Source organism: Rhincodon typus, chromosome 18 (assembly GCF_021869965.1).
Source record: "Rhincodon typus isolate 14 chromosome 18, sRhiTyp1.1, whole genome shotgun sequence".
Classification (NCBI taxonomy): Eukaryota; Metazoa; Chordata; class Chondrichthyes; order Orectolobiformes; family Rhincodontidae; genus Rhincodon; species Rhincodon typus.
In genome coordinates, this window is record NC_063349.1 from 7,855,004 (window position 1) to 7,878,180 (window position 23,177).

At 43.0% G+C, this 23,177-nt stretch overlaps 1 protein-coding gene across 1 annotated transcript in view; it reads left to right on the forward strand.

The window, feature by feature from the left end:
• cntn1b (contactin 1b) overlaps positions 1-23,177 on the forward strand; it is a 685,547-nt gene that overhangs the window by 63,469 nt on the left and 598,901 nt on the right. The window contains exon 2 of the mRNA XM_048607547.1: positions 22,348-22,411. The gene's annotated coding sequence lies outside the window, so the exon portion shown is untranslated. The remainder of the gene's footprint in view (positions 1-22,347; positions 22,412-23,177) is intronic.

Below are 23,177 nucleotides of genomic sequence, written 5' to 3' on the forward strand. Positions count from 1 at the left end.
TGAATCTATTCGTTTCTGAGTTAAAATCATCTGTTCTACTCCAAAGCCCCTTATGGTTAAAAGCTGTGCATTATGTATGTATGTTGCGGACTGCGCTCAGGATTGACAATTGCAGCTAATAACACTGTAGATTGTATACAATAATAAACATGTTCTCCTGTGCTTTACAAATGGCAGAAGCTAAGTCTCTCTTGTACATTTAGCTTTGTACATGGGGAACACACATTTCTAGTCATCAATGAAGTTCAGATCAAGGAACAAGCAGCCAAGACTTGATATTAATATTGAAATTAATTTATATTCCCAGAAAATTCTTTCCAATCCATCAGCTCACCTTCGGGTGGAATATAAATGTTTGGAACAAAATATTTTTCTGCACCCATCTGATGATTTACTCAAATGGCTATTCCTCGGGTATGAGTCCAATTGTTTGATTGTGGGAAAGCATCGTAGATAACCTCAGTCTTTTCTCTTGAGATATTCATACAAGAATCAATTATTTCTGTAAGCATTACATTATTTCTCCCGGCTCGCCCAGGGGTTTTGAGGTCAATTGTAGCCTGTCAGCCATTCTTTTTTGCTCTTGTGCTGCCCTTTTCCTAGTTTTGTTATCTCTCTCTAAATCATGTCCTGTCTCTATTTTTCAAATTTATTCTTTCATGGGGTGAATGAAGGCCGGAATTTATTGTCCATCGTTAATTGCCTTCAAAACTGAATGATTGATTCCCTCGGTCATTGCAGAGGCCAGTTAAAGAATCAAACACGATATTGTGGGTCTGAAATCAATGTAGGCCAGATTCGGTACGGATGGCAGATTTCTTTCCCTAAAGGACATTATGAAATAGATGGGTTTGTCACACAATCAGTGACGCAGTGGTTTTGTGGTTGCTATTATTGAGACAGGCATCATTTTTCAGATTTGTTTATGGAATTCGAATTCCATCACCTCCCATCATGGGATTTGAATCCATGTCATGAGAACAATAGTGTGGACCTTTAAATTACTAGTCCAGTGACCTTATCACTGTGCCACCATCTTGCCTTTGCTCTGCCTCTGACCCTCATTCTGAATCTCACTACAGTTGTTAGCTTCGCATGCTTTCTTGCCCTTGCTTTTCGTCTTGCGTTCTCTCTCTCCACTTATGCTCTCTCTTGCCTGACATCCCCCCCTTCCCTCCCCGCCAGTTGTCTTACACTTGATCGCTCATCTGGCTCTGTCTCTCTTTCTCTCTCAACTCTTGCTCCCACTCTTTCTTGTCTCACTCTCATTCTTGTTGTGGTTTGTGGATGACACTCCTTTTTGATGTGGGGGTGAAGAAGTATTCAATGCTGAGGAGCACTGCAGAAAATTAAAATAAAATATAATTAAGTTGGCAAAGTGGGCATTTAATGGATAAATAAACTTGAACAATGGGTGAGGCAATATATTGTGGACAGAAAAACAAGGAGGCAATGTATCACTTGAAAGAAATGTTAAACGATGGAGAGGAGCAAAGGGATTTGGAAATCTAAATGCACAAGTCACTAAAAGGAGTTCCACAGGTTAATAAGGTCATGTATGAAAAGCAAACAAAGTATGAGGGTTTATTTATGGGATTGAAACAAGATCGTTGCATGGTAGTACAGAGCTTGTGAATTGCTGAGAAAAGAGCTATGTGGTTGATGTTTTTACCTTGCAATCATCAGGATAGATGCAAGAAAACTAAACTTCAAAAGGAGCAACAAATTTTCAAGCATAAGGTGTGGAGCTGGAGGAACACAGCAGGCCAGGCAGCATCAGAGGAGCAGGAAAGCTGACGTTTCGGGTCTGGAACCTTCTTTAGAAATGGGGGAGAGGAAGAGGACTCTGAAATAAATAGAGGGGGTGGGGGCGGTGATAGAAGGTAGATAGTGGAGCGGATAGGTGGGAGAGAAGACGGACAGGTCAAGGAGGCGGGGATGAAGCTAGTAAAATTGAGTGTTGGTAGGAAGTTGGGATGGGGATTGGTCAGTGAGGTGGGATAAAGATGGACAGGCCGGGGAGAGAAGATGGACCGGTCAAGGAGGTGGGGATGAGAGGGGGTGGCTGGTCTTGGGATGAGGGCGGAGATGGGGAGATTTTGAAGCTAGTAAAGTCCACGTCGAGACCACTGGGTTGTAATTTTCAAACATGTTTCTTATGCAGTGTAAATTATTGTTCCCTTGGAAGTCTAGCATTCTTGTATTTGACCTAATGACGACTGCAAGATCAAAAGTTTTAACTGGATGTGTCTTTTGTCATCTTACACTCATGAGCACAGTTTGCAAGAAATACCATAGTAAAGGAAATAGCAGTATTTCTGTTGTATGAGAAGGGATGGTTTAATTGGAAAGCTGTCTCCAATTGGTGTGTGTTACCATGGAGAATGTACCAATTAATGATGACTGACAGTTAACTGCTAAACTTTATTTAGAGTCAACATGACTAGTTTAAAATCTAATTGGTAGTGACATTGCCCTGGGAAATGAACCAGAGAAAGGCTGTCATTATTTTGTTGAGGTTGAAACAGACGCTATACTTGTGCATGTTCTTCCTGCCACCAAAGAACAGGATCCTGTGACTGCCTACACCCACGTCAGTCGTTCATTTATGCACACAGCCTGAATGTCGGATGATGGTCGAGGGATATTTCTGTGATTGGAAGTCTGTTTCCAGTGGGGTCCCACAGGGTTCCATTTTGGGGTCCTTGTTGTTTGTGGTGTACATTAATGACTTGCACTTAAATGTAGGGAGTATGATGAAATTTGTGGATGACATGAAAATTGGTGAGGTGGTAGATAATGAGGAGGACGGTCATAAACCGCAGGAGGATGTGAGTGGATGGGTTAACTGGCTAGAGCAGTGGCAAATGAAATTTAACCCAGAACATGTGAGGGCATGCATTTCAGAAGACCTAATAATGCAAGGGATTATAGCATGCTGGAAAATACTGAAGGTTAGAGGGACTTGGTGTGCAGATCCCTGAGGATGGAAGGACAGGTAGATAAGATGGTTCAGATGACACGTAGGTTACTTGCTTTTATGAGCTGAGGTGGAGAATTGAAGAGCAGGGTGGTTAAGCTGGTTAGGTCACAACTAGAATGCTTTGTGCAGTTCTGGTCACCACATTATAGGAAGGATATGATTACACTGGAGAAGGTGCAGGGGCGATTCACCAGGATGAGCTGTGGTGTCTGACCTATGAGGAAAGCTTGAATCATCGGGGGCTGTTTTCTTTCAAGCAGGTAAGATTGAACGGGGACCAGATAGAGGTGTACACGATTGAGAGGCATAGACGGAGTGGTAGGAAGGCACTCTTTCCATTGATTGAGGGGTTAATAACCGGGGCCATAGAGTTAAGGGAAGGGTGACATGGTGGCTCAATGGTTAACACTGCTGCCTCACCGCACCAGAGATCTGTGTTCGATTCCATCCTCGGGCAACTATCTATGTGGAGTTTGCATGTTCTCCCCCTGTCTGTATGGATTTCCTCCGGGTGCTCCAGTTTCCTCCCACAGTCCAAAAATAAGCAGGTTAGGTGGACTGGCAATGCTAAATTGCCCATAGTGTCCCAGGGATATGCGGGCTTGGTCGATTAGCCATAGGCAATGCAAGGTTGCAGAGATTGGGTGGAGGCTTTGGCTCTCGGTGGGATGCTCTTTGGAGGGTTGGTGTGGACTCGATGGGCCAAATGGCGGGCTTCCACACAGTAGGGATTCTGAGTCTATGATCCTATGAAGAAGAATAGAGAAGAGTTTTTCGGAAAAGGTAGTGGGAGTCTGGAACTCACAACTGAAAAGGCTGGCTAGGTCAGAAACTCTTGTAACATTTAAGCAATATTTAGTTACTCTCTTGTATTGCCGTAGCCTCCAGGGCTATGGGTCAAGAGCTGGAAAATGAGAATATTGTAGTCAAATCTTTCTTGACTGGCACTGCCAAGATGGGGTGAATGGCCTCTTTCTGTGCTCTGTCTCCATGAGTTGACCCCGTTTCTGGAGAGATTTTTGACAGTCCAAATGTTGACTTCTATACTTAGGTTCACACGCAATTATTTTCTTCCAGCAGCATGAAGCCACATAGTGCCCTGTCTGGCAGGTTGAAGAGAACAGATTGTCTTACCAAGGTCATAGCCAAGCCACCAAGATACTTCACCTTCATCTTCTCAATCATATTTGCCCAGAGATGTTGCTGCTAAAAATTGGAGGTGAGGGAGCGGAAGAAGTAGCCAGTGTCTTGATTACACACAGAAGAAAGTGTCTACCTATCCAGGCTTTGTGAATGATTATTCTGAAGGTTTGAAACTTGGGATCCACAGAAAGATTCTCTGCAGGCACCATTGCTCAGAACGTGTATGTCTGCGGGAATGGTGATTCATTTTGCCTGCCGCAGCAGCTTTTAATGGATTTTTGGAGGATCTGGAGCAATATTTCGGAGACAAAGCTCTGTTATGTCATGGGGCAAGGAGAAGTAAATGTAAACTGAGAAGTTTTGGAACCGATGTGCTGCTGCTCAAGTTGTTTGGGTTACCACTGTGGCATCTGTTAGGAAGCGTGAGAATGGAATCCACCAGGATAAGACAGGGACAAGGTCTGGAATGACCAACTTGATTTGGATTCTGGCTCATTCATCTCTTCACCCTCCTCACCCGATCCCTGAATTGGTGCATTGTACTAAAATGGAATGGATGATGTCGAGGTTGAACTGCAGTGTGTGCTGTCTTTGCCACAGGTCTGGGCAGGTTGTTTGACTGCCAACAAGCTTACTAGGTAACTTCTTCCCTGTGATGTTGGTTATGAGTTTGAATCCCCACTTGCAAACAGGACCACTATAGTCTAGATTACTATTGCAGCTGCTGTGGGAACGCTGCATTGTTGGTCGTGTCTTTTGGATGAGATGATAAAATTTCGTTCTCCTATTACAATGAAATCTAATGCTAATTATTCTTGTTAAATTAAACCCAGGCTGTGTAATGTCGACATTATGAGGTGGTTGTACTGATGGGGAACTTTTTTATTGGGTCCCATTTTTAGTGTCTCTTTTTCTCATGAGGTTGTCATATTTTGCAAGCTTTCTGTGTCACCCTGCATGTTTTGATTGGCATGAATGCTTTGGTTCGGAGCAGGCTGTGACGGAGACTCAGCGATGCTGCAGATGAGCAGATGGCTCGCAACACTGAGAGAAGATTAGGTGGTTTGGAGTGTGTGATCTGTAGCAACTGTCATTAGTTTCCATTTGTGCCAATTCCCGTGCATCAGGCAAAATTCACAATCAAGGAGAAAATAAAGGACCAATGTTTTCAATGCGCAACACACCAGCGATGCCAAGCTCAGGTTTAAAATCTCTTTGACAGCTGTGTTAAACCATGCAGTGTGTTTATCCTCTGATGTATAAGCTGTCTTTTCCTATGCAGTGCTGGGGCAAGTGTTGCACTGGTGAAAGTGTCATCTTGCAGATGAAATATTTAACCAATTTTCTACCAATCCTTCAGGTACGAAATCTATTGATAATAGATTAGGGTAGTTCTCCTGGTGTACTGCGTAATGTTTATTGCTGAGACAACACAGCTAATAACAGGTTACATCACTTTTGCTCATTTGGTCATTTGTGGAGTCTTGCTATATGCAAACTGGCTGTCATATCCATTTACAATATTAACTGCACTTCCAAAGATGAAAAATGTTGGATTTGTGCAATGTGTGACATAAATGCATTGATCCTTTTGTATGATTTGTGTGTTAAACTGTGGTCAGGGCAAAACACCCCATCAGTTGGAGTCATACTTAAAACAAACAAAGATGTTTGTGGTTGTTGAAGTTCAATCATTTCAGCTTTTGACTATCTCAGCAGGAGTTCCTCAGGGTAATAAAAACAAAGTTGCTGGAAAAGCTCAGCAGGTATGACCCAGCTATCGTCAGTGACTTCGTCAACGGCCTTTCTTCCACTGTAAGGTCAGAAGTGGAGCTGTTCATTGGTGATTGCACCATTCATAACTCCCCATACTGAAGCAGTCAGTGTCCAAATGCAACAGGAGCTGGACAATGTCCAGATTTGGGCTGACAGTTGGCAAGTAACACTCCCCACTAAACATCCCGCCCCACCCCCCAATGGCTGACATGTGATAGAATGTCCATTTACTTGGATCGGTGCAACTCCAGCTCCGAAGACATTTGACACCATTCAAGTCAAAGCAGCCTGCTTGATTGGCCCCCCTATCCACCACCCACCACTTTCACTCACTTCACAACAAATACACAGTAGCAGCAGTGTGTACCATCTGAGAGAGTCACCATACTTCAAGGCTCTTTTGACTGTATGTTCCAAACACGCACGCTCTACCATCTAGAAGGACATGGACAGCAACTGCAACGGAACACCGTGCAAGTTCCCGTCCTGGCCTTGTATGATCCAAACTGGGAGCTATCTTGCCGTTCCTTCAGTGTCATTGGGTCAAAGTCCTGGAAATCTGATCATGATAGCACTATGAATGTCCACATGCTCCACAAGGACTGCGGCAATTCAAGAAGACAGCTCACTACCATCGTCTTCAGGGCAATAAATGCTGGTCTTGCCAACAAAGCCCACATCCTATGTATATGGCAATTCATCTTTGATGTTATATTGAGTATAATCACTTCAGTGTTTCTTTTTCCCCCTCCGTATTTATGCACTTTAGTCTGGTTTCCTTCTGAGTTCTCAAGAAAGTAGGTTGGAGTGAATCATCTGTCACCCATCATTGACATTATTGTGCCAAAGAAGGACATTTGGCAAAATTGAACCATATGGCTTGCTAGTGCCAGCCTCATTGTAAAATGCTATTTATGGCACTCAGGTCCTTTTGCTAGATTAGATTTTTTTCAGGGAAATTCCACCTTCCAGCATTTAAATCATGAATGAACAGCTGACTAATATGCTCTCCTGTCCTGCTAAATTTCAATTCTGCAATGTTGGGGAAGGTGGTACGGAACTTATTTTCCTGGGAAAGTGTCGATCATTTGTTTTAACTGTCCCCTCTGTCTCCCTCAACCACTCGTTTTGTCAGACTGTTGTTCAACAACAAGTACTGAGTGGGCAGAAAGTTCCCTAAATGAATATTATGAAGTTGCAAGAATTGTCTTTGATCTCCTCCCTTTTCTCAAGTTATTCACTTCATTCCCCGAGTTGGTCACTTGCTTAAGCTAAGACAGACTATTTGTCAGATCTTTGGTATTCTTGTCCATTCCAAGATGAGCTTCATCCATATGTAGACTCCACCACGATGAATCCATGTTCAGAACATTGCCTTTGTGTTCTCAGGAATTAAGAAATCCCCTTTTGATACCTTTTGTTTTAATTTTCCCAATGCTCTCCTGACTGACCTTCCATCTCCCAAAAAGTTAAACTCTTCCAAAATTCTGCTGCCCTTATTCCTAACTTGCCAAGTCCCATTGACAAATTTCCGCTCGACTCACTGACTTCCATAGGTTTCCATTCCAGCAAAGGCTTGATTTAAAAATTCCTGTCCTTATTTTTGCGTTACTTCATGGCTTCATTGTCCTGGTAACTCTGAAAGTTCCTGCATCCTGCAAGATGTCCGTGCTTATCCAATTCAAGCATTGTGTTTCCAGTTTTAGTCATTCCATTGGTCCTAAACTTTGGAATTTCTTCCCATAACTTCTCTACTTCCCTCTCTCTAGTTGAGATGCTGATTGATGAATTAAAAGCACTTTGTGTTTAATCGTTATAACATTTCCTTGTGTGGCTTTGTCAATCCCCAGTCCTTGTGTTTTTCAACGTTTTATAAAACTCCTGTGAAATACCTGGAAATGTTTACTTTGTTAAATACTCTGTCATTATTCATCTGTCACTTGAGATGCATAAATTTCCAGTAAAATCATTATTTTAATAAGGTTTTGTGCTAGTGTTGTTGCTTCCAGCTGCGGCAGAAGATGGGTGTTCTGACAATTTAATTGATTCAGATGAGTTCATGAGGGGGTACCAGATGTGACATGTGACATGTGAGATGATACATTTGGCGTTCTAGTTTGTGTTAGGATAAGATTGATTGAATAAACCTTTTTTGTTTGTGCTTGGGTGAAATAATGGCTGAATAAGTTAATAGTTTCCCCCTGGAATGCAGTTATCAGCAGTAATTGAGAAAAATTGCCTTTTATTTATTTTAGATTTCTGACTCAACACAGATTTTTTTTCGTAGATCAGGCTGCTGTTCAAGTGTATCTTGATATCAAAATACGAATTGGATCAGTGTTTTTTTTAATTCAATACTAAATTTCCCTTGCTCGTGCTTACAAAGATCAATAGTTTAAGTGCAGATCACCTTATTGTCAGGCAATCTGACTTTGGAATTCCCCCAGTATTCACTCTTCCAACTAAACCATTCGTGCAACTAATTCTGTCTCAGTCACTAGTGTTCGCTAATTCTGGTTAGCGCCAATTGGAGCTCTCTGCAAAGTTTTTGTTGTGGTTTCTACTTCTCATTCCCCTTTAGTTGATGCTGCAACTCACTCAAGTTGCATAATCCACTCGTTTGAACCATGGACACAAAGCAGCTGTGTATTTTGAGATAACAAGGTGTAGAGCTGGATGAACACAGCAGGCCAGGCAGCATGCGAGAAGCAGGAAAGCTGACGTTTCAGGTCTGGATCCTTCTTCACACTCAAAACGTCAGCTTTCCTGCTCCTCTGATGCTGCCTGGCCTGCTGTGTTCATCCAGCTCTACACCTTGTTATCTCAGATTCTCCAGCATCGGCAGTTCCTACTATCTCTGAGTGTATTTTGAGAAGCCGGCTCCAAATCAGAAGGTTGTGGGTTCAGGTCTGTGTGCTCGAGTACAGGTTTTACGCAGAAACTCCAATGCAGTACTGAAGGAGTGCCACATCAAGGGCTGAGACATTAAACCAAAGCATTACCCGTCCTCTTGGGTAGAAAGTCAATGCGTCAATGCCCATGGTCTGCGTCTGTGTGTGTGTGTATCACAAAATAACTGAGCAATGCCAAGCTGTCAAACCTCTTGTCCTGACTCACCACTTCGAAATGGCTCTTGCAGCAGATTAGGGAAGGCAATGGTTGCCCATGGTAACCTACTGAGGGAGTATCAGAAGGCCATCATTATTTTCTGAAGTAGTAAGGAGAATACGAATGGAAAAGTCTTGGACTGTGATTTATAAATGTAACTTGTATTCTGTCTTGAGCATGCTCCTCTGTTTATTTTTATTCCTACTGTGCTATCTCAATCTGCAATTGCTTCCACTCCAGGTCAATGAACCAGTCGATCAACCTCTTATTTCTGTCATTATCCCTTTGTGTTGAAGTCCAATGGTTTTTAATGTAACAATTAATGATTCCTCACTTTATCAGTTACCACCCTCTTTGACCGTCATATCAGGAAATATTTGGTTGTTTTATCTCTCCAGCTCCCACCCTGCCACAGACTTTCTCCTTCATTCTTCCTCCCAAGACATCACCACTCACCACCCCTCTGTCCCTTATAATTGTCATATTTCTATTTCTCTTCAGCGCTAACTGTCTTTGTCTCCATAGATGTTATTTGACCTGCTGAGTTTTTCGATTTTGTTTTTGGTTTGATTTCAGATTCCCAGCATCCGCAGTTCTTTTGTGTTTGTACACACCAGTATGCTTCTTTGACCGGTTTGATATTAGCAACAATTCAGGATTTTAGTTGGAAGTTTTCAGTTGTCACTCAGTCAGTCGTGTTGCTAATTCTCGGTGATTTGTTGAAGTTCAGCCAAGCATGAATTTGCAATTTGCGCATCACCAGTCAGAACAATTTGTTATGGCTTCCCAGAATGAATATAGCCTTTTGGCACACGTCACCTTTCCTGTTTCACTGTCTTAATTCCTCCAATTCCATCAGCCTGCTCTGCCCATTCACTCCCGTATTCCTAGAGGTGGCATTCCTCTGCTTTAGCCATGCAATTATGTCCCTTTCAAATTTTTTGTATAATTAATAGTTGAATCTGAATCCACTGTCTTTTCAGGCCATGCATGCAAAATCATCATAAACTGTTCTGCATTTTATTTTTAATCATATTGTTTCCTGTTTCTTTCTCCAATTAGTTTTTGGGTCGTTAGCCCAAGTGACTGTTATCCCTGGAGTATAACCAGGGTCTTTGACTCAGGAAGGCATTATGGAACACGTGATATTCTCACAACCGCACACCCTAGCACGGTTCACTGGATTTTAGTTAGAAACAGAGCCCCTGGCGGATTCTTACCTCCACTTCACTAGCCTGAAGCCACAGAGGCCAATTGTAGCACCCTCTCCACCGCCACCCCTCCCCCACCTCTCAAATGTTGCTCTGGGCTGGTATCAGCTTTGGTTCAGTGCTCACTGCTGAGTTAGACCTTGGATCTAATTTTCACTGTGGAGAGCAAGCTCTCACTGGTACCCTGGCCAATACTTATACCTCAACCAACATCGCAAGAAACAAATTATCTGACCATTACCACTTTGCTATTTGTAGGATTGTACTGTATTCAAATTGACTGGTGAATTTCTGATACTACAACAATAGTTACACCATAACAGTTACTGGTGTGAGATTTCCTCCAATGGGGTGTTTTACCTGATGCAGTAATGCTTATCTTGTCTCCCATAACATAAGAAATTGGGCTTGGATACTGAAGAATCCAACAGAGATTTATTACAACTAGTTGTTATGTATAAGCCTTTCATTCTAACATCGGTAAGTGTGTGGGCTAATCATTAAGCTATTAAGTTACAACAGAGGAGTATGCATCCAACAGACTATCATATCTCAACTGATCAAAGATCAGATCACGTTTGAGACTTTTATACCCTCGCATTGCATGTAAGATTAAGCGATAATATCATGAACGTGTCTTTTAGAGGTATCCTGACCAGTACTTCATTGACTTTAAAATGTTTCAATACAACTTGAGGTCCTGGACTAGTCTCTTGTGTAAATGTACCTTCTTTTATGGGGACATGGACTCATCCCTAGATGATGCCACTTATGCAGTGCTGCTTCCTGTGTTGTCTTCAACTAAATAGACTGTGTACTTTATCTTGTTCATAATTCCAGTATCCTACATAAGAACATAAGAGCTAGGAACAGTAAAAGGCAATTAAGCCCCTTGAGCCCGCTCCGTCATTTAATACTACCATGGATGATCCAGCCCGCTTTCCATAGCCCTTTGCTCCATTATTAATTAAAAATCTGCTTTTTTCCTCCTTAAATTTAGTCATTGACCCAGCATTCACCACACTCTGAGATAATGCATTCCACAGAGAAGTCATCTCTCCCCATCTCTATTTCAAATTTCCTGTCCTTAATCCTAAATCCTAAAACTATCACCTCTCATTCTTGCCCCACAAAAAAAAAATCCTTCCTATATCAACTTGGTCAATCCCCTTTAGCATTTTATATACCTCAGTTAGATCTCCACTCATTCTTCTAAACTCCAGGAAGAGCAAGCTCAATCCCCCTTCATAAGACAAACCCGTCATCTCTGGAATCAATCTGGTGAATCTCCTCTGTACTACTTCGAATGCAACTGCATCCCTCCCCAAGTAAGGAGACCAAAATTGTACACAATACTCCAGGCACTGCACTTAACAAATTTCACGTTTCTCCGGCAAATGGCAGCAGACCAATTCCAAGCCTTAAAATGAACCTCATCTCTTTCTCCCCAAACAATATAATTTCAACTTTAGGCTCAGCCTCCCACAGTATGTCCATTCACAGCTCAAACGTAGCTCCAAATCCCGGTCCTTCCACAAAGAGGCCACTGTCACTACTTAATGCAGTTTTCTTCTTCAGCCTCTACTCCACACTTTCCATAAGACCACAAGATGTAGGAGTAGGGATAGGCCTATGAGACATTGATTCCACTCTGCCATACAATGTGATCATGGCTGATCTGATGATCCTCAGTTGTACTTTCCTACCTTTTTCCTGCTCATGTCCTTACTGATTAAAAATCTGGTTATCTCTCCATGAATATACTTCATGACCCAGCCTTGATAGCCCTCTGTGGCAATGAAATCCATAGATTCACTGCCTTCTGACAGAAAATCAATCCTCCTTATCTCTTTCTTAAATGGGTGACTCCTCACTGAGATAATGTCCTGTTGCCCCAAATTCATCCACAAGGGAATACAACCATTCTGCATCTACCCTGCCAAACTCCCTAAGAACCTTGTGTTTCAACAAGCTCTCCTCTCATTCTCCTAAATTTCAGTGAATGCAAGCTCAATTGACTCTGCCACTCCTCAGAGGAATATCCCTCCTTACTTGGAAGCAACTAATTGAAACTTCTCTGGACTGCTTCCAATACAAGTAAATCCATCCTGAGATAAGGAGTCCAAAACTGTTCACACTATTCCAACTGTGATCTGACCAGCATCTTGTGTTGTTTGAGCAAGATCTCTCTATGTTTATACTCCATTCCTTCTGAAATAAAGCTCATTACATTTGCATTCCCGTTACTCACGGAATTTGCATGAAAATCCCAAAATCCCTCTATGCTGTAGCTTTCTGCAGTCGTTCTCTATTTAAATAATATTCGGCTCTTCTTTTCTTCCTAGCAAAGTGCATAACCTCACATTTTTCCTGTCCATCAACCAAATTTATGCCCATTCGTTTAAACTATCGATATCCATCTATAAACCCCTTGTGTCATCCTTATTTTTGTGTGATCTTTTAACTAGTAACAGTTCATTACTTCTGTCATCCAAGTCATCAATATATATTGCAAATAATTGTGGCCCCAGCACTGATCCCTCTGCCTCTCCACTGGTTACAGGTTGCCATGCTGAAGATGGCCCCTTTAACTGAACTCTGTCATCTAATAATTATGCAGTCATCTACTCATGCTAGTACACTGCCCCAAAAATGATTAGTTGTTTTTTAATTGTGTGCTGTACCTAACTGAATCCCTTTTGGAAATACAAGTGCATTATATTTACAGGTTCCCCTTTATCTACCCTGCTTGTTACCACCTCAAGCAACTGTAATATATTTGTCAGGCATGAGTTCAGCACTGACTCACTTCTGATATCCTAGTGCAGCACGTAAGGAGGGCTGTGCTTTTGGAAGTGTCTGATTTAAGGGCAGCAATCAGCTGAGACTGTCTTCCCTCCTGTGAGACTTCATAGATGCTGGGGCACTACTTCAAAGGAGGAGCCAAAGAGTTCTTTCTGGTGTCCTGGTGAATATTTATCCCATGACCAACATCACTAAAACATAAAATGTTCTGGTCGTTACCATATTGCTGTCTGTGAGAACTTCCTGTATGCAAATTGGCCTTCACATTGTCTACGTTAAAAGCACATTTCATTTGTCCTGGTGCAAGTCTGTCTTTCTCTCTCACTGTTAACTCTTCCCTTGGCTGACATCAGCTACCTCAAGACATTGGGCATGTTAAATCTACCGATTCTGCACAGATTCCATGCCTAGCGCTTCTTTTGATCATTGTGTTTGAATCTATGAATCCTCCTATATTTCTGTGGTAACTCCTGTTCTGCAAAATGTTTGCAAAGCAGCTGCCTCCTTTTAAGCGAAAAATTGAGCATCCTCTATTCAAAAAATTCTACATTAAAAATGTTTTTTTTTTTTCTCTCCTGTCTAAAATGGGATTTCCAAATCTGGAGAAGGAAAATGATTACGCTGTTGCAGTATGATTCAGTTTTGGTTGTAATCCTTGGGATTTTCTGTAATCTCTTGACCAGAAGGCCCAAGATTCCTGAAATGAAAATACATGAAGAGAGGGAAATGCAGATGGGAAAATGGACTTCAAGGCTGGATTCAAATTATGTTTCTCATTTATGCAATGCTGCACTGCAGCCTCCTATTTAAATAAAAAAAATGTGAAGATGGAATGAATAGAGAGATGTCTTTGCTCCTGCCCTGTTGGTCTGAGATAATCTTGAAAGTGTAGTTAGTTGAGTGAATATAGTTGAAAGATAGTTGAGTGAATTCTAAGATAACAAGGTGTAGAGATGGATAAACACAGCAGGCCAAGCAGCATCATAGGAGCAGGAAGGCTGACGTTTCGGGCCTAGACCCTTCTTCAGAAATGGGGGAGGGGAAGGGGGGTTCTGAAATAAATAGGGAGAGAGGGGGAGGCGGATAGAAGATGGATAGAGGAGAAGATAGGTGGAGAGGAGACAGACAGGTCAAAGAGGCGGGGATGGAGCCAGTAAAGGTGAGTGTAGGTGGGGAGGTAGGGAGAAGATAGGTCAGTCCAGGGAGGACGGACAGGTCAAGAGGGCGGGATGAGGCTAGTAGATAGGAGATGGGGGTGGGGTTTGAGGTGGGAGGAGGGGATAGGTTGGAGGAATGTTGGTGAGAATGATTGAAAGACTCCAGTCTTGTGGAGGGATTCTGAGATTTAGTTGTCGTTGTTGGCAATCTCTGGTCACATGTTCTGTGGATCCTGGTATGGCTGATGAGCCCGATCCTGGAGCCATATCTCCTACCACACGTTTGGCAGGTGTTTCCGGGAGGCGGAGCTGCTTCTTGGCCTTGAAATCGTTGATATTCCTTTCTCCAGTTGCTTTTCTGTACTTCCACTTGCCAACTGGTATTTCCCCAAAGAATTGTTTCTTCTGAACAAGGGTCTCCATGTCGCATTGATGTTGCTATGCAACGATGTCTCGTTGACATCTGTATTGCATTTCTTGAGGGAAACCTCAGGGAAGCCTTTGTTACGCTTCCTTTGTCCTCCGCTCATTCGAGTGCCTTCCTTGAGCTGGGCGAAGATGATTTACTTTGGTGGCCGGATCTCAGGCATCCTAAGCATTTGGCTGTCCCAGCAGAGTTGGTTTCAGATGCTTGGGTGTCAATGCTATTGGCTGCTTCAAGGACGCTAATGTTAGTTGCCATCCGTCAAAAGAACTTCAGTGGCTTAAGGACACAAATTGAAACCAGATTTGAAACATTGCCTTTATAGATGCTTAAAGAATTCTTTTAATTAGCAGACAGGGTGAAATGTAACTACCAAGGATAGAAAATATAGGATAAAAACCGAAAGACCTGTGGATGCTGTAAGGGTCACTAGACCCGAAACATTAACTCTGGTTTTTCCCTTCACAGATGCTGCCAGACCTGCTGAGCTTTTGCAGCAACTTTGTTTTTGTTCTAGAAAATATAGGAGTCATACAGCACAGAAACAGACCCTTCGGTCCAACTATGCTGACCGTGTGCCCAAACTAAACTTGTCCCACCTGCCTGCACTCGGCCCATATCCCTCCAAATCTTTCCTGTTCATGTACTTATCCAAATGTCTTTTAAATATTGTAATTGTACCTGCATCTACCACTTCCTCTGGCAGTTCATTCCACACACGAAGCACTTTGTGTCAAACAAAAAGTTGCCTCTCGTATCTGTGGACTGGTACTTCACAATAATCAGCTCAGGTTTTGAAAAGCTGAAGATTGAGGAGAATGAGTGTGGAGAATTCCAACAGTCCAGTGTCCTGAGAGTGAGCTCATGTAGAGACGATTACAATTGCCGCCTGTTTGAACTGTGCATACAGCGTTGAATTAATTGCAGACAGTACCAAGATGCCAGTGTTGTAGAATGATCTCCACAATTTTGTCTTAACCCCTGCTTTCTTTCTTACCTGTCTCTGTTCCTTGTTCCTTGTTGTCTCCCCCTTCACTGCTGACCAGCCAAAAAGTGAGGGGGGAAAAGACACCCATGCTCCAGCAGTGTTATAAGGATGCTGCCAGCAATCCTGTTCTCTTAACTGGGTTTCCAAGCCTATTTGGTTGACAATGCTTAAGTTTCTCAAGTTTTACCAAGAGGAGGTGCTTGTTTGAGCAAGATGTCATTTATTGTATGATAGCGATTAGGTATAGGTTTTGTGAGCTGGTTAGACGTTATTTGCTCAGACTATTGAGAGACACAGGTGACACATCTGCTCTTTGGGGATCCAACATTATTCTCCCAATTTCTCCATCGAAGATTGGCTGGAGTTTAATGTAGTCTCATTCCAAACCATTACCGTAAAGAACACCTGCCTCCCTCTAAATCTGAAAACTCTGCTGAATTAGATACAGTGCCAAGATCTGTATCACCTCTTCCCCAAGTGCTGCAAAGACTAAGTACCCCAGAGCTATGTTGACCCCTAGTCTGGCTGACCATTCTGTTTGCAAACCTTCCTGGTAAATGTCAGCAGGCTATTCGACTATAGAAGGTATCGTTAGTAACTTTAGTCCTGATCCCACCACCTTCCTTCAGTTCCCATGTGTCTCTCTCAGCTGGTTGTTACTGGAGAGAAGATCAGCTCCACTGATTTTTCTTTTCAGCCCAAAGATGAAACCCATTGCATTTCCCTGACCTTCCCACATCATGCGACAAATAATATACATACCACACCACCAACAGGTACCTATCACTTCTATTGACAGTCAATGGCATCACTATCACTGAAACACCCACCATCAATACCTCGGGTGTTACAATTGACCACAGCCTCAAGAGAATCGCTGTATAAATACTGCGCCTGCCAGAGCAGGTAAGTGGCTAGGGATCTTGCAGTGAACCACTCATCTCCTGACTCCCGTCCACCATCTACAAAGCACGTGTCAAGAGTGTGATGGAGTACTCCTCTCTTGCCTGGATGAGTGCAGCACACTGAAGTCGCTCAACACCATCCAAGAAAAGGTAGCCCACTTTGTCTCCATTCCGCCCACCACCTTTGATACACTGCAACTCACCACAATTTCCTGGAATGTAGCGTTGTAACCCATAGAGTCCAGCACCTGTAAATATTAGGGCAGCTGCTGCTTTAGAAGACCATCACCCCTAACTTTTGATCGACCTGATGAAGCGTTCTGATTTGGAAATATATCACCATTTCTTCACCGTCACGGAGTCTCCCTACTTAACGACGCTTTGGGGGCACCTTAATCACGTGGTCCACAGATGGCTCACCACCACCTTGTCAAGGGCAGTTATGGATCAACACCAAATGCTTGGTGATCCCCAGATCCCAACATTGAGTGAAAAATACGCAGTCAGGCAGATATGCACGTGCACAAGCACATACACGCATAAAAATGGGAACCAGTGACTGCAGTATTTAGAAATGACACATCATCCAAGCTCTCGTCACAATTTGGACACTTAATCTGGCATTGACTGACATAATTTTTGAACATAAAACTGTTTACTCTATTTATCTAGTGCAGTAGATCATACGCTTCCACACTAATTGTTGGAATTAGCACCACAAATTAAGACTTAATTGTGTGTGTTTATGGAGAACCACACACAAGAAATCCGTCTTCACCACCTGCTACCTCGAGCATGAACAATGACAAAGACTGCTGCCATCTCAAACAGGAAACTGCCTGTAGTTTGAGGAGTCGGGCTGTTGTGGTGCAGTGGTTGTGTTCCTTCCTCTGGGCCAAAAGACCTGGGTTCAAGTCCCATCTGCTCCAGAGGTGTGTTATATCATCATGTTTGAACAAGGTGATTTAAAAAGTATCTGTAATTTGATCAGTTAATTCTATGACTATAAAATTCACTTTAAAGAGATGATGGATGTTCTTCAGTAAAATCTCAGACCAGGATGAAAAGGAATTAAAATGATCAAACATACTAAGATGGCTACTATGCTGTTAACCTCAGTAGATCAATGCTCATATATCACAATATGTGGTCCCAGATCCATATTACACTGGCTCTGTCTCACACTTTGGTCAATCAAGAAATGCAAGGGAAATGAGGAGAATTCTGGGCAGCTAGTTATGGAAAGCCAACTGGGATGTCGTTTCAATCCCAGCATTGACAATATCCTAATGTTATCCAGGGCCTCAGTCAGTCTGAAATTCATTGCAGGGAATTTTTAAATGGGATTTCACAACAGTATACAAGGAGCGGTGTAAACTTATCACATTTGTTTTACTGAAGCAGCCTCTTTGTCAGTCACAATTGCCCCACAGTTCCTTCATTAAATAATGCTCAGTGTACACATTTATTTTGGAGATGATCTTGCCAGCTCAAACTTAAGACAGTGAGCTTCAACTGGAGGCACTTTGCCAAGCTGGTGTGAAGATGTAGGGAGTGAGAATGCCATTTCAAACCCTATTTAAGCACCTCACCAGTTGACCGTGTTGGCATGGAGATGCCCTGCTCCTGGTAATTGTAAGATGCATGCTGGGAAAGGAATGAGACTGACAGGAAACCACCTTTACATTCAAGCTGTTATCCTCGTATTCCACTGGACTGTTTCAGCAGCACATCAAACATCCTCCCATCACCAAGCTAAATAATTGAGTCAAGACTATTATCATTTTGTATCTTGTTACTTGTTTTCCTAACCTTTTGAAGCAGCGATCCTATACCATAGACCTCCCATGATGATGGTTAGGAATTGGTGCTGTCTTCTGTAGTACTGCGAGTGGACAGCGCAGTGTTATAGGAATATAGAGAGAGCCAGTGAAATAAAACACAAGATCCATCTGGTTCAGCTCACCTCTCATTAATTCTTTAAATAATGAAACGTTCATCCAGTTCTTCACCGATCATTAAACTCAATCTCTACCAATGAGCGTACAACCGACTGAGATGTGAAACGTGATCCCAGTGGCAGAGATGATTTGGTACCATAAGCAGAATTTTAAACAAAAACAAAGTTGCTGGAAAAGCTCAGCAGGTCTGGCAGCACCTGTGAAGGAAAAAACAGAGTTAATGTTTTGGGTCCGGTCACCCTTCCTCAGAGCTGATGGTGGCTGGGAAAACGTCAGTTTATATGCAGAAAATGGAGAGGTGGGTGGGGTAGGGAATAAACGATGGGATGAGTAAACAACCGATGTTAGCAACTCCTTTGTCTGTCCAACTATCTTTCTCTCTCTTTGGCCAGCTTCCATATTGTCGGGATTCTATAATGCTCCACCCCGGGAATGGGCACCAGGCAGGAGGTGCAATGATGCTGGTGCCATGTCCATTACCTATCTGCCGCCATTGGTATTTGACATCTGAGGGGGAAAGTGCCTGATGACCCGCTCGCACTGACCACAAACAGGCCTAAATCTGCCACCACTAGTGTTTTTCCACGAGTGGGATGGGAGTTGGGGGAACAGTGCCATTTGCCCCAAGTCTGCGAGCTGGCATTGTTGTTGTGAATTGGGAGCTGGTAGTATTGGTTGCCTCTTGAACGGCCACTCTGTGCCCAATGGAGCCCCCAGAAAGTTCTCTTCCCCCGTCTTGTGTTTGCACACCCCTACCCTTCTCAACTCCGAACCTCCTTATCAGGGCCTGGCAAATGGGCTCAAAAAGATTAGGGTTTACCTTTAAATCCAATTCCATGCCATTTCTTCACTGGGGACCGCCATAGTCTCAGCAGTCACCACCGCCTGACCAATTGGTGTAAAAGTCATCCACCGATTTTAACCTGTGCTCCGGGCCACTACCTCCATGTAACATTTCAGCGCACGAGTCAAAGGTCACTTAGTTCTGTCTGAAGCATGATACTTCTATCCTGTGTGTCTCTCAATAGTCGCATACCAACTATTCATCCCTTTTTCTGATCATGTCACACAGGTGATGTTCGTGGATGTTCTAAGAGGTAAGTGGCCCGCCTTAGCTCATTGCATCCATGCCTCCTCTCAGGACTGATTTGAAATCTGACAAAGAGTAATACATTTCAATCTTGGTACCATTGTGTTAAGAGTGCATCCAGGTTTATCTCAGCGCGACGATAGTCAGATCCACAACAAGACTTAATTTACACAAATGTAGAGTTAAGGTTCAATGGTTTTCAGAGCAAAGTGGGGTGCTCTTCACTGGAATAGGGATCTCACTCTCCTTCAATTCAAAAATGAGGGTGGGCTCCGAATTCTGGACGAATACTCTTAAGCATCAACTGTAAAGTTTCAATGAAAGTGTAACCTTAAAAGGTTAAGCCAAATTTCATTGCAGTAATTTTTGACACAAGATGACAGGCTGTTAGCTCTGATGCAATAATAGAACCTTCAAGATGTCCCTGTGGATCTACCTGAACTTTAGCTGAATCCTTATAACCGCTAAGAGGCGGACCTAGTTGCAAGAGACCAAACAGTGTTTCCTACGGTTGCTCTGGCACTCGATCCCAAACCAACTCTCATTCAGTCCTATTTCCCCTGTGATTCCTCATTTGCTGACAATCTGCCAGAGCCAATCTGAAACTTCATGAGGATTTTGTGTCTGGGTGCGGGAGTGACTTTTCATTTTTGGGAAGCCTAGGTGAAACGTCCAAGTTGGCATTCAAAAGACCTTGAAGATGAGGTGAATAAAGAAGTCTCAGTTTGGCCAAAGTGTGTTTTGGGATTTGAAGTCCTGAAGTTGGAAGGTGAGGAAACTGAGGGAGGTGCAAGTGCTGCTGGTTTGAGTTTATGGGGAAGAATTGGTCAGTGTTGGACATGATGAGATTGTAGGAGGCTGGAAACGTTGGTGGAGCACACTGGATTTGGACTTTTCGAGGATCGATTGAGGGAAACTTAAATGATGGAGACAGCATATTAATTATTGAATAAAATAATGGCCATACATTCATAAGCAATTTAACAAGAATCCAAGATTCCCAAGTAGGAAAGTAGAGAGTGTATCACTTGAAGGTAGTGCTTCCCTTTCCTAAGTGGTCATCTTTCCATGTGTGACCCGAGACAGAGTGTGATCTGGCTGTTTGACATGGAATGATTTTATGGTCATGTTCAGTACCACCCTGATTCCATGTCGCATGCACATATCCAGCAGGAGTCCCTGGAAAGCCATTTGATGCAGCGACCCCGGTCGAATTTACTCTCCTATTCATACCAGTCGTATTGTCATTTATTGCTGGCATAGAGCGAGGCTTATGTCACCAGACACTGGATAAACTGGGTGAACCATGGCAGTGTGGTTTACCCAGAAATCTTTATTGTACCAACCCTTATTATGTCATCCTCCAACCAGGCAAACTGGTCAATACGACTGTGGACTATTTGTTTTATTTTTTGATTTGTGGGAGGTGGGTGTCACTAGCTGGCTGGCCAGCATGTATTGTCTCTCTCTAGCTGCCCTTAAGAAGTTGGTGGTGAGCTGCTGTCTTGAACTTGTCCATATGCTGTGCGTTGACCCACACTGCCATGAGGGAGGGAATTCTAGGCTTTTGACCCTGCGATAGTGAAGGAACAGCGATATATTTCTAAGTCTGGATGGTGAGTGGCTTGGAGGGGAACTTGCAGGTGATGGCGTTCCATTGTATCTGCTGCCCTTGTCCTTCTAGGTGGAAGCGGTCGTGGGCTTGGAAGGTGCTGTCTGAGGATTTTTGGTGAGTTTCTGCAGTGCATCCTGTAGATAGTGCACACTGCTGCTACTGAGCGTCGGTGATAGAGAGAGTGGATGTAGTGCCAACACACTGTTGGTTTCAAATGAAAAGAATAATAATGAAACCACAGAGTATTTATAATGACTTGCTGTTTATAAATACGCTTGCATTTTCCTCCCACTGTCTGATGATATGAAAAGCATTTGTTTTCTTTTGAATGTTCTAACTTGACTCATGGGATCTGTTTAATAACATTTTGAAGATAGCGCTGAACAACCATACTGCTCTGTCCAGAGTTTTTTTTGTTGTCAAGGGATGCGCAAAGCTTTGAAAGGTCAGCCAGAAAGACACAAACATTTTCTTTTCTATTAATTATTCAGAACAGAAACGACAGTCATGAAACTTCAGATAGAAAGTGCATCAAAGGTTTTTGATTGCAGTAATGGTTTTAATTTTTCTGTGAATTTTTGACTCCAGTTAAACTTAATCTCGCGCTGTCATCAACAGCAAAGAGTGCAGTGCTGTCCAATAACTAGCATTCACTCATCTTGATAAGCTTTCATTTGGTGTTAACTCATAATGGAATTAGTGAAATGTGTGCTTTCACTCAGATTGTCAACCCATTAATGTTCCTCGTCAGCCAGAAGACCTGTCTCCGATGTCGTCCATGTCTCAGCGAGAGCTGACCTCTGAGTGAGGGCATTTCTTGTCTTGAGATCAACTTTGCAGACTGGAGCACAGAATCTAGGCTGACGTTCTAGTGCAATGTGCAGTGGGTGCTGCAGTGGCTGAGGCACTGTTAATAAGAAAAGATGTTAAATCAAGGCTGTGCTCCTTTTGTACCCAAAAGATCCCCAGAACAGTCATCTATCCCTGAACTGATATCAATAAAACAGTTAGACCTTGGTTATTACCTTGCTGTTAACCATCAGATCTTGCAGTGTGCAAATTAGCTGATGAATTATCAATATCACAGCAGTGAATATACTGCAGAAATGCTTAATTTTGATGCAATCCTGTCATGACCTTGGGATATTAAATGAGAGTCTCTGTCTTTCTTTGTTTTTCAGGGTATTGAGAGGGTGCACTGAGATGGCAGAGATCTACTGACCGTCAGTCTCCAATCTTTTACAGGTCAGATGATTTTTCATTGCTTGATTTACATTCAGAGGAGGAGCTGGCTCATTAAAATTCTTGTGACTTGTGCCAGAAGCTGACCTCTTCTGGTCATGGCACTTGGCCAGTCTAAACCTGGGTAAACAGAGTCAGGTTCACAAACTAAAGGTCTGATCACCAAATGGGCTCACTTGCGTGTGAATGTAGCCCTGCATTTGAAACAAAACAATGACTTTCACTGTCTCCCCTTTGTGTTTCTGCAAAACAGAACTGTTCCATTCAGAATTCAGCTTGATGAGGAGTGTGGCCATTACCAGAAGGATGAGGGGGATTGGTTCATTCTGGGTGTTCCGGGCACACATAGGAGCCAAGAGGAAGTATTTACTTTCGTGGTGGAAGTTTTGGGATGGCAGTAGGTAGTTGTAAAAAGGTTATAGAATCCTAGAATCCCTACAATGTGGAAACAGGCCCCTTGGCCCAACAAGTTTATACCGACCCTCAGAGCATCCCACCCAGACCCATCCCCCACCTAATCTACACATCTCTGAATACTACGGGCCAATCCACCTAACCTGCACATCTTTGGATTGTGGGAGGAAACCGGAGGAAACCCACGCAGACACGGGGAGAATGTGCAAACTCCACACAGACAGTCGCCCGAGGGTGGAATCAAACCCGGGTCCCTGGCACTGTGTGAGGCAGCAGCGCTAAGCACTGAGCCACCGTGGAGATGTACTTTGTGGTACCTGTAAGTAAGGGATAATACAGGCCATGTTCACTTGGG